Genomic DNA, 14,772 nt, shown 5'->3' with positions numbered 1-14,772 from the left:
AGGTCCCAATTCCCAGGGAGAGCATCTGCAGAGCAACTCCATCACTCCCACAACAAACACCCTGCACCAACAGGCACTGACAGGCTCTGTGTCCCCACTCCACTGCCAGGCACGAGCATCCCCAGGGACACACACACTGGTCAGCTCCAACATCCCCAGCTGCTTCTCCTCACACCAAGACACCTTTGCCACCCCCACAGCCAGCAGGCACAGCACAGCCTCTATGCCAAGGACACGCACACACGGCCCAGCCCTGCAATGCCAAACTGCTCATCTTTATTCAAGCTGGGAAAAGCAGCCTCTGCCCCACAGAGCCCACGGCTGGGACGAGATGTCTCCAGCCCAGCAGCACCCAGCAGGAGCAGCTGCCACTGCTGCTGTCCCAGCAGCTGGGCATGGCAGAGGCAGGGAGGGGAGAGGACATCAGGAGGTGATTCCAGGAGCCAGAAGCAAGGGGGACGTCCTGCTTGGACATTTCAGGGTCTCAACCCCGCAGACTGTAAGCAGAAAGCAGACAAGCACATTATCTCTTGTCATTTTTCCTCCCACTCTCTCCCGCCTCGCCTGCAAGGACCATCCAGTCTGTGGTGTGGGAGACTCAGGCTCAGTGAAGGTCCATTGTGCAGACAGTTTGGACCTGGGTTATCTTAGTGCTGGCATCCCTGACTCCCAGTCTGTGCAGATGCAGCAAAACCTGGATCATGTTCTCAGTCTGTTCAGGAACATATTCAGTGCGGGGAACTGAGGGTTCAGCTATAAATTGAACTCTGGATGGTGGGAGCCACAGGCAAGACGCCATGAACTGCCCATCTTTTGCTTAACAAAGGGACCAGGGACCTCTGGCACAGGCAGGTGTCAGGACACTCAGTGACATGGTAGGAGCTATTGACCCCAGAATCTGACTCACTTAGACTCTGATGGTGTAAAACACAGTATTTCCTTTGTTGGGTTCACAGCTTCAGAGGCACCAGCTCGAGCTGTTCCTCCGTTGTTACATCCTGATTAAATTATTGCAAGGAGGATCCAGACATCTGAGACTTTGCTCTGGGAAACCTGGGGTTGAACTGGGAATGAATCTTGTCTGCCTGTGTGGGTGTGGGGTGTGCAGGGAGTCAAGCTGGGCATCCGTGGGCTCACTGGGGCCACTCACTGCAAAGGGGTTCTGGTCCCAGCTCAGTGGTGTGAGTGTGGCTGCCAGAGTTGGCTCCTGGAGGGTTAGAAAGGATGTTTCCGTTAACAGATGCTGCCCAAGGACAGTAAATGTTTCACTCCTTGGTGCCTTGGGTGAGTCCTCTGCCCAGCCTGAAGGACCCTCCTGGCACTGTGGGACAATGGGGAGGTGCTGCCTGACCTGGGGCTCCTGCAGCCCCTCTCAGGGCAGGGCCAAACCCACCAGGGCTTTTGCCTTCATTCTTGGGCATCTGTCACAAGTCATAAAGGCAGGAGAGTATCTATGAGGCATTGGTGAGAAAAAAAGCTTTAACAGTTATTCTTATGGAGAAAGAAGGAAACTTTCCTCACCCAGGAATCCAGACCTTACCGTCCACAGCAAATGGTGAATGCTGAACAGTGTCCCATAAAGTTTGTACCGGACTTGCACTTCCAAAAGGTGCAGTATCCCCCTAGTCGCTGGCATGCATTTTTAAATCCTGTTACCACAGGGAAAGACACACACAGAACAATTAAAGCAACAGTCTGGGAGAGCTGTGTAGGTTTGCAGAAAGGCTGACACTCCCCATGCATCTCAGGCCAGTAGATGGCCTCAGCTCAAAACCCCCACAGACACAGCTTCAAGAACAATATGTCTCACCTAGAAGGACTCTTTCCCCCTAAATTTTGCACACAAGAGCAGAGAGTGGGAAGGAGCAGTATGAGGTTGAGGAAAAGTCTTGCTGGCTGCCCAGCTGCATTCCCAACACTGCCTGCCCCAGCACAGCTGGAAAGCAGGGGACTCCTCCCATCCCACATGCCTGTCCTGGCTGTGCCATGATTGGTGTGACCTCTGAGGGAAAGTCCTTGTTCAGCCCTCACAGGGATCTTGCCTTGGGGTAATGAGGTTTTGGGACACTCAGCTGATGCAGGACTAGATGAGAAGGGACAACTTTGTGCCCCAGGCAACCCAGCAATCCAAACAGTCCTGGGGCTCTCCCATCCCTCTACAGGGCAAGAGACACTGAAAAAGGAACATCTGGGTGCAGAGTTGAAGCCTGAAATCAAACTGTGTCCTGATGCACAGGAGAAGCCAGGCTTCTACCTTTAAGGATTCTCTCCCTCCCAAATCTGTGTGCTATTGGATGGTTACTCAAATAACATCTCAAGCCCCACTAACCTTTGCATCCCTCCAACTAACATGGTCACTTGGTGGGACATGGAAAACCACAGTGATGGAGGATCACGTTTCCCCACCTCTCCTCTTCCCCTCTCACCTTCAACATTCTGGACTAACAGGAGGAGCAAGGGGAAGAGCAGGTACAGGATCTTCATGGCTGATCCACCTCTCCGGGCTCTTTACAGGGCTGCAGAGGGGACACCAAGGCAGTGAGGATGATCCTTTCCCAATGATTTTTTCTATGATCTTCCACAGACTTTCCCTATAGAACTAAAGATCTTTTACTCCCTTAGGCTTCATGGATCAAACCCATACCCCAAACACTCTACCCAATCACTTCTTCTTTGCTGCGATCAGGAAAGTCCTCCCAGCTCGCCTCAGCCGTGCCCATCCCCAGCTCCAGAGCAGTCCCAGGATTCCCATCAAAGACACTCTCGAGCCCCACACTTGCCACCCCTGCCCCGTGCAGCCCCGATCCAGGGATGAACCAGAGGACAGGAAAGTGTCTCAGTGCCCAGAAATGGAAACAGAAATCAACCTCTGGAGTTACTGAAAGCCTGAAATGGTGGGAAAGCACTTTACTGCAAAGGGAAAAATGTTTCCTTACTTTGCCAAGCAAAGTCCTACTTCCCCAAGAAAGAAGCTCTGAGCTCCCTCCTGCAGCATCAAGGCACATTTCCAGTCTCTCCTCTACTTAGAAAAGCTTAGTTTCACCTTCCACATATTCTGGGCTCTTAGACTCATACGAAGGCTTTTATTCTCTTTCCCAGACCACTCTGATGACCTAATAACACACCTGGATACTTCCAGCTGTTTGTCCTTTAGGTGAGTCTGTGCAGATGGGCTTTGAGTTGAGAATCTGAATGGCCAGCTTTCCAGAAAGAGACCCCACGTTAACCTACCTGATGAAGGTCCTGGTATTCAGGCAGCACTGAACTCAACAGGAATCACTTGGCTCCAGATACCCTTGGGGTCAGGGAATGCTACTTTGTCCAAAACAGCCTGGTTTTATACCCCTCCTGGTGGGTGGGACATGCCCTTATTGCTGCTGACACAACTGCCCTTGGCCAACCAGGCAGTGCCCCATCAGTGTGGGGGTGCTGGGGCTGCCCCTCGTCCCTCCCTGCTGCAGTGGCAGAGGCTGAGTTGCCTCCTGGGGCTGTTGCAATGTCACCCTTTTCCTTCTGCAACACATCCTGTGACACATGGGCTGAGCAGGAGCTGTCTGGGATTGGGGCACAGCTTTGCTCTGCAGAGGTGAAGGGTGCTTGTGGTGACTGCTCAGGGTTAGTGTCAGGAGAGGAGAGCACAGGGGGAGGAAAGGTCGTGGCAGACAGGGATGGTCTGAAAGTCCCTCAGTAAACTCTCCATTTCTGGAAAGCAATGGCAGTGGAAGCTTTTTTGAGATTGGTCTCTTCTCCCAGGGAACAAGTGACAGGACTAGAGAAAATGGCCTCAATTACACCAGGGAGGTTTAGTTCAGGCATTAGAACAATTTCTTCACCAAAAGTGTGGTCAGGAACTGGCACAGCTGCCCAGGGTACTGTGGACTCCCCATCCCTGGGGGATTCAAAACCACGTAGATATGGAACTGGGGACATGGTTTAGTCATACTGTGCTTGTCAGTGACAAGGGACACCTGTGACTGGCAGGACCAGGACACAGGTCCTACTTCTCAAAGGGAGCATTTCCAGAGAAGCTCCATCACTCCCACAACAAACATCCTGCACCAACAGGCACTGACAGGCTCTGTGTCCCCACTCCACTGCCAGGCACGAGCATCCCCAGGGACACACACACTGGGCAGCCCCAACATCCCCAGCTGCTTCTCCTCACACCAAGCCACCTTTGCCACCCCCACAGCCAGCAGGCACAGCACAGCCTCCATGCCAAGGACACGCACACACGGCCCAGCCCTGCAATGCCAAACTGCTCATCTTTATTCAAGCTGGGAAAAGCAGCCTCTGCCCCACAGAGCCCACGGCTGGGATGAGATGTCTCCAGCCCAGCAGCACCCAGCAGGAGCAGCTGCCACTGCTGCTGTGCCAGCAGCTGGGCATGGCAGAGGCAGGGAGGGGAGAGGACCTCAGGAGATGGTTCCAGGAGCCAGAAGCGAGGGGGACGTCCTGCTTGGACATTTCAGGGTTTCAACCCCGCACACTGTAAGAAGACAGCAGACAAGCACATTATCTCTTGTAACTTTTCCTCCCACTCTCTCCCGTCTTGCCTGCAAGGACCATCCAGTCTGTGGGGCAGGAGACTCAGGCTCAGCACACAGGGGGCCCAGTCCTTTGTGCAGACAATTTGGACCTGGGTTATCTCAGTGGTGACAGCCCTGACTCCAGGGCTGTGCAGATGCAGCAAAAGCTGGATCATGTCCCGGGTGCTGCTCAAGGACAGTAAATGCTTCTCTCTTTGGTGACTGGGGGAGTCCTCTGCAAACCTGAACGAGCCTCCTGGCACTGGAGGAGAGTGTGGAGGCACTGGTTCCTACAGCTCCCCTTCTGACAAGTCCAAACCTACCAAAACTTTTCCCTTCTTTCTTGGGTCTCTCCCATCGGTCATAAATGAGGATATTCTTTGACAAGCATTGCCATGAAAGAAATTTCTAATGGACCCTTCTAAGGAAATGAGAGGGCCTGCAATGCAGTCCTTACCGTCTGCAGCACAGGGTTTGTGCTGTACATCTCCCAACGGGTCTTGTACCCAGGGGGCATCTCCCAAAAACACAGATTCCCCTTTGATGTCTACACAGATGTACACTTCCTGTTTCCATGGGGAAAGGTACACAGAGAACAATTAAAGCAACAGCCTGGGAGAGATGTACATGTTTGCAGAACGACTGACACTCCCCATGCATTTCAGACCAACAGATGGACCCATCTCCAACCTCCCCACAGACACATCTTCAAGAACAACATGTCTCACCTAGAAGGACTCTTTCCCCCTAAATTGGGGCACACAAGAGCAGAGAGTGGGAAGGAGCAGCATGAGGTCGAGGAAGAGCCTTGCTGGTTCCCCAGCTACATTCCCAACAGTGCCTGCCCCAGCACAGCTGGAAAGCAGGGGACTCCTCCCATCCCACATGCCTGTCCTGGCTGTGCCATGATTGGTGTGACCTCTGAGGGAAAGTCCTTGCCCAGCCCTTGCAAGATCTTGCCTTGCAGGGTTGAAGCCTGAAGCCAACCTTCTTCCTGACCCACAGTGCAAGCCAGGCTTCTATTTCCAGGGGCTCTATCCATTCCAAGTCTGTGTCTTATTGGAAGATCCCTGGAGAAACACTTTTCTCATCAATGCCCCCAGACATTTGCATCACTCCCACTAATGTTGTTACTTCCAGCGACACAGAAAACCCCAATGATGGAGGATCACACTTCCTCCAACTCCCCGCTATCCCTCTCACCTGCAGCACCCTGGACCAGCAGGAGGAGCAAGGGGAAGAGCAGGTACAGGATCTTCATGGCTGATCCACCACTCCCACGTCTTCACAGGGCTGCAAAGGGGGACACCAAGGCAATGAGGACATGGAGAACCCCAGGGAGTGCAGAAGCCTGAGCACTGAGGTTCCCCAAACTGCAGCAGGGCTGCCTCCAAACACAGCACATGATCTTTCCTCTACCTTTCTCTCAAGAACAATTCTTATGTCTGTGCCACCTTACAAAAACTGGGATCTTTTCATGATGTCTCAGTCTCTGGGAAATCCATTATCTGAGCTGATCCTCTTCCATTAGTTTTCTCAATGGTCTTCCAAACACCTTCTCAACAGCACAGATTGCAGACTTGAGGCCAGTTGTTCCCAATTCAATGCAAAGAACAGCCAGCGAAATATGGGAAAAGCAGAGATAAAATTGTCATTGAAAATTACGGATCTAAATGTCTTTTACTGCCTTGGGTTTCATGGATCAAACTCGTGCCCCAAACACCTCAAGTGGTCATCTCTGCTTCCCTGGGCTCAGGAAAGTCTTCCCAGCTTGGCTTGGCAGTGCCCATCCCCATCTTCAGACCATTCCCAGGCTTCCCATCAAGGACACTCCCCAGCCTCACATTTGCCACCCCTGCCCCGTGCAGCCCCGATCCAGGGAGGAGCCAGAGGGCAAGGAAGTGTCTTGGTGGCCAGAAATGGAAACAGAAATCAACCTTTGGAGTTACTGAAAGCCTGAAATGCTAGGGAATCTCCCTACTGCTGTGGGAAAGGAATCGCCCTACATTGCTAAAGAAAGTCTCTATTTGCCCAAGAAAAAATCTCAGGTCCCTCCTGCAGCATCAAGACATCTTTCCAGTCTTTCCTCTACTTAGGAAAGCTTTGTTTCACCTCCCACATGTTTTCAGCTCTTCGACAATTATGAAGGCTTTTATACTCTTTCTCAGACATCTCTGGATACTTGTAGCTGTTTGTCCTTTAGGTGAGTCTGTGCAGATGGGCTTTGAGTTGAGAAACTGAATGGGGAGGTTTCCAGAATGAGATCCTACAGTCACCTACCTGATGAAGGTCTTGGTGTTCAGGCAGCAGCAAATCCAACAGCAGTCACTTGGCTCCAGATGCCCTTGGGGTCAGGGAATGCTACTTTGCCCAAAACACCCTGGTTTTATACTCCTCCTGGTGGGTGGGACATGCCCTTATTGCTGCTGACACAACTGCCCTTGGCCAACCAGGCAGTGCCCCATCAGTGTGGGGGTGCTGGGGCTGCCCCTCGTCTCTCCCTGCTGCAGTGGCAGAGGCTGAGGGGCCTCCTGGGGCTGTTGCAATGTCACCCTTAGCCTTCTGTAACATGTCCTGTGACACATGGGGTGGGCAAGAGCTTCCTGGGATTGGGGAACAGCTTTGCTCTGCAGAGGTGAAGGGTGCTCGTGGGGACTGCTCAGGGTCAGTGTCAGGAGAGGAGAGCACAGGGGGAGGAAGGTTCACAGCAGGCAGGGGTGACCTGAAAGTCCCTCAGTAAACTCTCCATTTCTGGAAAGCAATGGCAGATGTGACAGGGAAGGTTTAGACTGTATATTAAGAACAATTCCTTTGCAGTAAGGCTGGTCAAGCACTGGAACAGGCTGCCTAGGGCAGTGGTGGAATCACCATCACTGTGTAAATGCGGCACTTGGGGCATGGGTTAGTGTTGGGCTTGGCAGTGCTGAGGGAGAGATTGGACCCAGTGATCATAGAGGGCTTTTCCAACATTTCTGTGTCTATGAATCTATGAAGAGTAAATGTGGGTAGAGCCTTCCTTAATCTTCGTTTGTGAAACCTAGCCATGATGATGAAATCTATGAATCCGTGATTCTTGGAAGGGAAAGCCAAGTCACCAGTTGCTCCCATATGCACATGGAGACGGACACAAATACGTATTGATTCCACTCAGGGAATCTAAAGCCTCAGGTTTGCTTTTGCTGACAGAGAGAGGCCACTGCCTTCGATGGCAGAAATGGAAACAGAAATCAACCTTTGGAGTTACTGAAAGCCTGAAATGGTGGGAAAGCACTTTACTGCAAAGGGAAAAATGTTTCCTTACTTTGCCAAGCAAAGTCCTACTTCCCCAAGAAAGAAGCTCTGAGCTCCCTCCTGAAGTATCAAGGCACATTTCCAGTCTCTCCTCTACTTAGAAAAGCTTAGTTTCACCTTCCACATATTCTGGGCTCTTCGACTCATACGAAGGCTTTTATTCTCTTTCCCAGACCACTCTGATGACCTAATAACACACCTGGATACTTCCAGCTGTTTGTTCTTGTCCTGGTTAGAACAGCTGGGACCGATTCATCACTGAATGGGTATAGCCCAAACTGTGTATTCTATAGCCCTCCATGCCATTTCCCAGAAACTGTTGTCAGTAGAGGCCTGCGAGGTGTGGGGGGGGGAATGTTCCTGAGCACCCTCATACCCTTTTATGGAATGAGCACTCTCATACCCTTTTATGGAATTCCCCGCTCTGAGGGAAGGACTAAACACCCTTTTATGGAATTCCCCGCTCTGAGGGGAGGACTGAACATTCCTGCCTGAACTGGAGAGTATATAAACCTGGAGTTTCGGAACCTTTTTACCACTCGTGGGATCCAGAGGAGGACTGCAGCTCATCGCTCTCAACCAGACTGCAGCTCACCACCACCCTCGGCCGGTCTACAATTACCACTTTTGGCTGGACTGCAGCAGCTCTCCCACCAGCAGGTTTTTCCCCTCTCCCTTTGCTTTGGACTCAAGGGGGGGCCAAGGTAGCACCGCTTTGTTTGTGCCCCGGGGTACTGGGTTGTACATTTGGGCTTTGTGCGTTAGTGCCTGTTGCTTGTCTGTGTGGTCATACTTATTGTATTATTTTATTAAATTGTTATTCTGACTTGTAATCTCTCTTTGAGTTGGCTTGGTTTCCTCTGCTGGTTAACTTTTAAACCAGCACAGTCCTTTAGGTGAATCTGTGAAGATGGTCTTTGAGCTGAGAACCTGAATAGGGAGGTTTCCAGAAAGAGACCCCACGTTAACCTACCTGATGAAGGTCTTGGTATTCAGGCAGCAGCAAATCCAACCGCAATCACTTGGCTCCAGATGCCCTTGGGGTCAGGGAATGCTACTTTGCCCAAAACACCCTGGTTTTATACTCCTCCTGGTGGGTGGGACATGCCCTTATTGCTGCTGACACAACTGCCCTTGGCCAACCAGGCAGTGCCCCATCAGTGTGGGGGTGCTGGGGCTGCCCCTCGTCCCTCCCTGCTGCAGTGGCAGAGGCTGAGGGGCCTCCTGGGGCGGTTGCAATGTCACCCTTTTCCTTCTGCAACACATCCTGTGACACATGGGCTGGGCAGGAGCTGCCTGGGATGGGGGCACAGCTTTGCTCTGCAGAGGTGAAGGGTGCTCGTGGTGACTGCTCAGGGTTAGTGTCAGGAGAGGAGAGCACAGCGGGAGGAAAGGTCATGGCAGACAGGGATGGTCTGAAAGTCCCTCAGTAAACTCTCCATTTCTGGAAAGCAATGGCAGTGGAAGCTTTTTTGAGATTGGTCCCTTCTCCCAGGGAACAAGTGACAGGAGCAGAGAAAATGGCCTCAGTTACACCAGGGAGGTTTAGTTCAGGCATTAGAACAATTTCTTCACCAAAAGTGCAGTCAGGAACTGGCACAGCTGCCCAGGGTACTGTGGAGTCCCCATCCCTAGAAGCATTCATAACGACGTAGATATGGAACTGGGGACATGATTTAGTGGTGCCGTGGTTGTAAGGGACAAGAGACACCTGTGACTGGCAGGACCAGGACACAGGTCCTACTTCTCAAAGGGAGCATTTCCAGAGAAGCTCCATCACTCCCACAACAAACATCCTGCACCAACAGGCACTGACGGGCTCTGTGTCCCCACTCCACTGACAGGCACGAGCATCCCCAGGGACACACACACCGGTCAGCCCCAACATCCCCAGCTGCTTCTCCTCACACCAAGCCACCTTTGCCACCCCCACAGCCAGCAGGCACAGCACAGCCTCCATGCCAAGGACACGCACACACGGCCCAGCCCTGCAATGCCAAACTGCTCATCTTTATTCAAGCTGGGAAAAGCAGCCTCTGCCCCACAGAGCCCACGGCTGGGACGAGATGTCTCCAGCCCAGCAGCACCCAGCAGGAGCAGCTGCCACTGCTGCTGTGCCAGCAGCTGGGCATGGCAGAGGCAGGGAGGGGAGAGGACCTCAGGAGATGGTTCCAGGAGCCAGAAGCGAGGGGGACGTCCTGCTGGGACATTTCAGGGTCTCAACCCCGCACACTGTAAGAAGACAACAGACAAGCACATTATCTCTTGTAACTTTTCCTCCCACTCTCTCCCGTCTTGCCTGCAAGGACCATCCAGTCTGTGGGGCAGGAGACTCAGGCTCAGCACACATGGGGGTCCAGTCCTTTGAGCAGACAGTTTGGACCTGGGTTATCTCAGTGGTGACAGCCCTGACTCCAGGGCTGTGCAGATGCAGCAAAAGCTGGATCATGTCCTGGGTGCTGCCCAAGGACAGTAAATGCTTCTCTCTTTGGTGACTGGGGGAGTCCTCTGCAAACCTGAATGAACCTCCTGGCACTGGAGGAGAGGGTGGAGGCACCGGCTCCTGCAGCTCCCCTTCTGACAAGTCCAAACGTACCAAAACTTTTCCCTTCTTTCTTTGGTCTCTCCCATCGGTCATAAATGAGGATATTCTTTGACAAGCATTGCCATGAAAGAAATTTCTAATGGACCCTTCTAAGGAAATGAGAGGGCCTGCAATGCAGTCCTTACCGTCTGCAGCACAGGGTTTGTGCTGTACATCTCCCAGCGGGTCTTGTACCGAAGGGGCATCTCCCAAAAACACAGATTCCCCTTTGATGTCTACACAGATGTACACTTCCTGTTTCCATGGGGAAAGGTACACAGAGAACAATTAAAGCAACAGTCTGGGAGAGATGTACATGTTTGCAGAAAGGCTGACACTCCTCATGCATTTCAGGCCAATAGATGGACCCATCTCCAACCTCCCCACAGACACATCTTCAAGAGCAACATGTCTCACCTAGAAGGACTCTTTCCCACTAAATTGGTGCACACAAGAGCAGAGAGTGGGAAGGAGCAGCATGAGGTCGAGGAAGAGCCTTGCTGGCTGCCAAGCTGCATTCCCAACAGTGCCTGCCCCAGCACAGCTGGAAAGCAGGGGACTCCTCCTATCCCACATGCCTGTCCTGGCTCTTCCATGATTGGTGTGACCTCTGAGGGAAAGTCCTTGCCCAGCCCTTGCAGGGATCTTGCCTTGCAGGGTTGAAGCCTGAAGCCAACCTTCTTCCTGACCCACAGTGCAAGCCAGGCTTCTATTTCCAGGGGCTCTATCCATTCCAAGTCTGTGTCTTATTGGAAGATCCCTGGAGAAACACTTTTCTCATCAATGCCCCCAGACATTTGCATCACTCCCACTAATGTTGTAACTTCCAGCAACACAGAAAACCCCAGTGATGGAGGATCACACTTCCTCCAACTCCCCACTATCCCTCTCACCTGCAGCACCCTGGACCAGCAGGAAGAGCAAGGGGAAGAGCAGGTAAAGGATCTTCATGGCTGATCCACCACTCCCACGTCTTCGCAGGGCTGCAAAGGGGGACACCAAGGCAATGAGGACATGGAGAACCCCAGGGGCTGCAGAAGCCTGGGCACTGGGGTTCCCCAAACTGCAGCAGGGCTGCCTCCAAGCACAGCACATGATCTTTCCTCTACCTTTCTCTCAAGAACAATTCTTATGTCTGTGCCACCTTACAAAAACTGGGATCTTTTCATGATGTCTCAGTCTCTGGGAAATCCATTATCTGAGCTGATCCTCTTCCATTAGTTTTCTCAATGGTCTTCCAAACACCTTCTCAACAGCACAGATTACAGACTTGAGGCCAGTTGTTCCCAATTCAATACAAAGAACAGCCAGTGAAATATGGGAAAAGCAGAGATAGAAATGTCATTGAAAATTACGGATCTAAATGTCTTTTACTGCCTTGGGTTTCATGGATCAAACCCATGCCCCAAACACCTCAAGTGGTCATCTCTGCTTCCCTGGGCTCAGGAAAGTCCTCCCAGCTTGGCTTGGCAGTGCCCATCCCCATCTTCAGACCATTCCCAGGCATCCCATCAAGGACACTCCCCAGCCTCACGCTTGCCACCCCTGCCCCGTGCAGCCCCGATCCAGGGAGGAGCCAGAGGGCAAGGAAGTGTCTTGGTGGCCAGAAATGGAAACAGAAATCAACCTTTGGAGTTACTGAAAGCCTGAAATGCTAGGGAATCTCCCTACTGCTGTGGGAAAAGAATCTCCCTACATTGCTAAGGAAAGTCTCTATTTGCCCAAGAAAAAATCTCAGGTCCCTCCTGCAGCATCAAGACATCTTTCCAGTCTTTCCTCTACTTAGGAAAGCTTTGTTTCACCTCCCACATGTTTTCAGCTCTTCGACAATTATGAAGGCTTTTATGCTCTTTCTCAGACATCTCTGGATACTTCCAGCTGTTTGTCCTTTAGGTGAGTCTGTGCAGATGGGCTTTGAGTTGAGAATCTGAATGGGGAGGTTTCCAGAATGAGATCCTACAGTCACCTACCTGATGAAGGTCTTGGTGTTCAGGCAGCAGCAAATCCAACAGCAGTCACTTGGCTCCAGATGCCCTTGGGGTCAGGGAATGCTACTTTGCCTAAAACAGCCTGGTTTTATACCCTTTCTGGTGGGGGAGACATGCCCTTATTGCTGCTGACACAACTGCCTTTGGCCAACCAGGCAGTGCCCCATCAGTGTGGGGGTGCTGGGGCTGCCCCTCGTCTCTCCCTGCTGCAGTGGCAGAGGCTGAGGGGCCTCCTGGGGCTGTTGCAATGTCACCCTTAGCCTTCTGCAACATGTCCTGTGACACATGGGGTGGGCAAGAGCTTCCTGGGATTGGGGAACAGCTTTGCTCTGCAGAGGTGAAGGGTGCTCGTGGGGACTGCTCAGGGTCAGTGTCAGGAGAGGAGAGCACAGGGGGAGGAAGGTTCACAGCAGGCAGGGGTGACCTGAAAGTCCCTCAGTAAACTCTCCATTTCTGGAAAGCAATGGCAGATGTGACAGGGAAGGTTTAGACTGTATATTAAGAACAATTCCTTTGCAGTAAGGCTGGTCAAGCACTGGAACAGGCTGCCTAGGGCAGTGGTGGAATCACCATCACTGTGTAAATGCGGCACTTGGGGCATGGGTTAGTGTTGGGCTTGGCAGTGCTGAGGGAGAGATTGGACCCAGTGATCATAGAGGGCTTTTCCAACATTTCTGTGTCTATGAATCTATGAAGAGTAAATGTGGGTAGAGCCTTCCTTAATCTTCGTTTGTGAAACCTAGCCATGATGATGAAATCTATGAATCCGTGATTCTTGGAAGGGAAAGCCAAGTCACCAGTTGCTCCCATATGCACATGGAGACGGACACAAATACGTATTGATTCCACTCAGGGAATCTAAAGCCTCAGGTTTGCTTTTGCTGACAGAGAGAGGCCACTGCCTTCGATGGCAGAAATGGAAACAGAAATCAACCTTTGGAGTTACTGAAAGCCTGAAATGGTGGGAAAGCACTTTACTGCAAAGGGAAAAATGTTTCCTTACTTTGCCAAGCAAAGTCCTACTTCCCCAAGAAAGAAGCTCTGAGCTCCCTCCTGAAGTATCAAGGCACATTTCCAGTCTCTCCTCTACTTAGAAAAGCTTAGTTTCACCTTCCACATATTCTGGGCTCTTCGACTCATACGAAGGCTTTTATTCTCTTTCCCAGACCACTCTGATGACCTAATAACACACCTGGATACTTCCAGCTGTTTGTTCTTGTCCTGGTTAGAACAGCTGGGACCGATTCATCACTGAATGGGTATAGCCCAAACTGTGTATTCTATAGCCCTCCATGCCATTTCCCAGAAACTGTTGTCAGTAGAGGCCTGCGAGGTGTGTGGGGGGGAATGTTCCTGAGCACCCTCATACCCTTTTATGGAATGAGCACTCTCATACCCTTTATGGAATTCCCCGCTCTGAGGAAGGACTAAACACCCTTTTATGGAATTCCCCGCTCTGAGGGGAGGACTGAACATTCCTGCCTGAACTGGAGAGTATATAAACCTGGAGTTTTGGAACCTTTTTACCACTCGTGGGATCCAGAGGAGGACTGCAGCTCATCGCTCTCAACCAGACTGCAGCTCACCACCACCCTCGGCCGGTCTACAATTACCACTTTTGGCTGGACTGCAGCAGCTCTCCCACCAGCAGGTTTTTCCCCTCTCCCTTTGCTTTGGACTCAAGGGGGGGCCAGGTAGCACCGCTTTGTTTGTGCCCCGGGGTACTGGGTTGTACATTTGGGCTTTGTGCGTTAGTGCCTGTTGCTTGTCTGTGTGGTCATACTTATTGTATTATTTTATAAATTGTTATTCTGACTTGTAATCTCTCTTGAGTTGGCTTGGTTTCCTCTGCTGGTTAACTTTTAAACCAGCACAGTCCTTTAGGTGAATCTGTGAAGATGGTCTTTGAGCTGAGAACCTGAATAGGGAGGTTTCCAGAAAGAGACCCCACGTTAACCTACCTGATGAAGGTCTTGGTATTCAGGCAGCAGCAAATCCAACCGCAATCACTTGGCTCCAGATGCCCTTGGGGTCAGGGAATGCAACTTTGCCCAAACACCCTGGTTTTATACTCCTCCTGGTGGGTGGGACATGCCCTTATTGCTGCTGACCACAACTGCCCTTGGCCAACCAGGCAGTGCCCCATCAGTGTGGGGGTGCTGGGGCTGCCCCTCGTCCCTCCCTGCTGCAGTGGCAGAGGCTGAGGGGCCTCCTGGGGCTGTTGCAATGTCACCCTTTTCCTTCTGCAACACATCCTGTGACACATGGGCTGGGCAGGAGCTGCCTGGGATGGGGGCACAGCTTTGCTCTGCAGAGGTGAAGGGTGCTCGTGGTGACTGCTCAGGGTTAGTGTCAGGAGAGGAGAGCACAGGGGGAGGAA

At 51.9% G+C, this 14,772-nt stretch overlaps 2 long non-coding RNA genes across 2 annotated transcripts; both read right to left on the bottom strand.

Annotated features, from left to right (window-relative positions):
- Positions 1-254: 254 nt before the first annotated feature.
- On the bottom strand, positions 255-6,877 carry LOC116784949. The gene is made up of 4 exons (XR_004356313.1): positions 6,810-6,877; positions 2,427-2,516; positions 1,541-1,649; positions 255-497 (listed from the first exon to the last, which is right to left on the bottom strand). It is a non-coding gene; the product is annotated as an uncharacterized LOC116784949 (long non-coding RNA).
- Positions 6,878-9,809: 2,932 nt separating this feature from the next.
- LOC116784948 lies at positions 9,810-10,625 on the bottom strand. The gene is made up of 2 exons (XR_004356312.1): positions 10,551-10,625; positions 9,810-10,052 (listed from the first exon to the last, which is right to left on the bottom strand). It is a non-coding gene; the product is annotated as an uncharacterized LOC116784948 (long non-coding RNA).
- Positions 10,626-14,772: the final 4,147 nt, after the last annotated feature.

Source organism: Chiroxiphia lanceolata, chromosome 3 (assembly GCF_009829145.1).
Source record: "Chiroxiphia lanceolata isolate bChiLan1 chromosome 3, bChiLan1.pri, whole genome shotgun sequence".
NCBI classification, from domain to species: Eukaryota; Metazoa; Chordata; class Aves; order Passeriformes; family Pipridae; genus Chiroxiphia; species Chiroxiphia lanceolata.
This window is presented reverse-complemented; position numbering and strand designations above follow the sequence as displayed.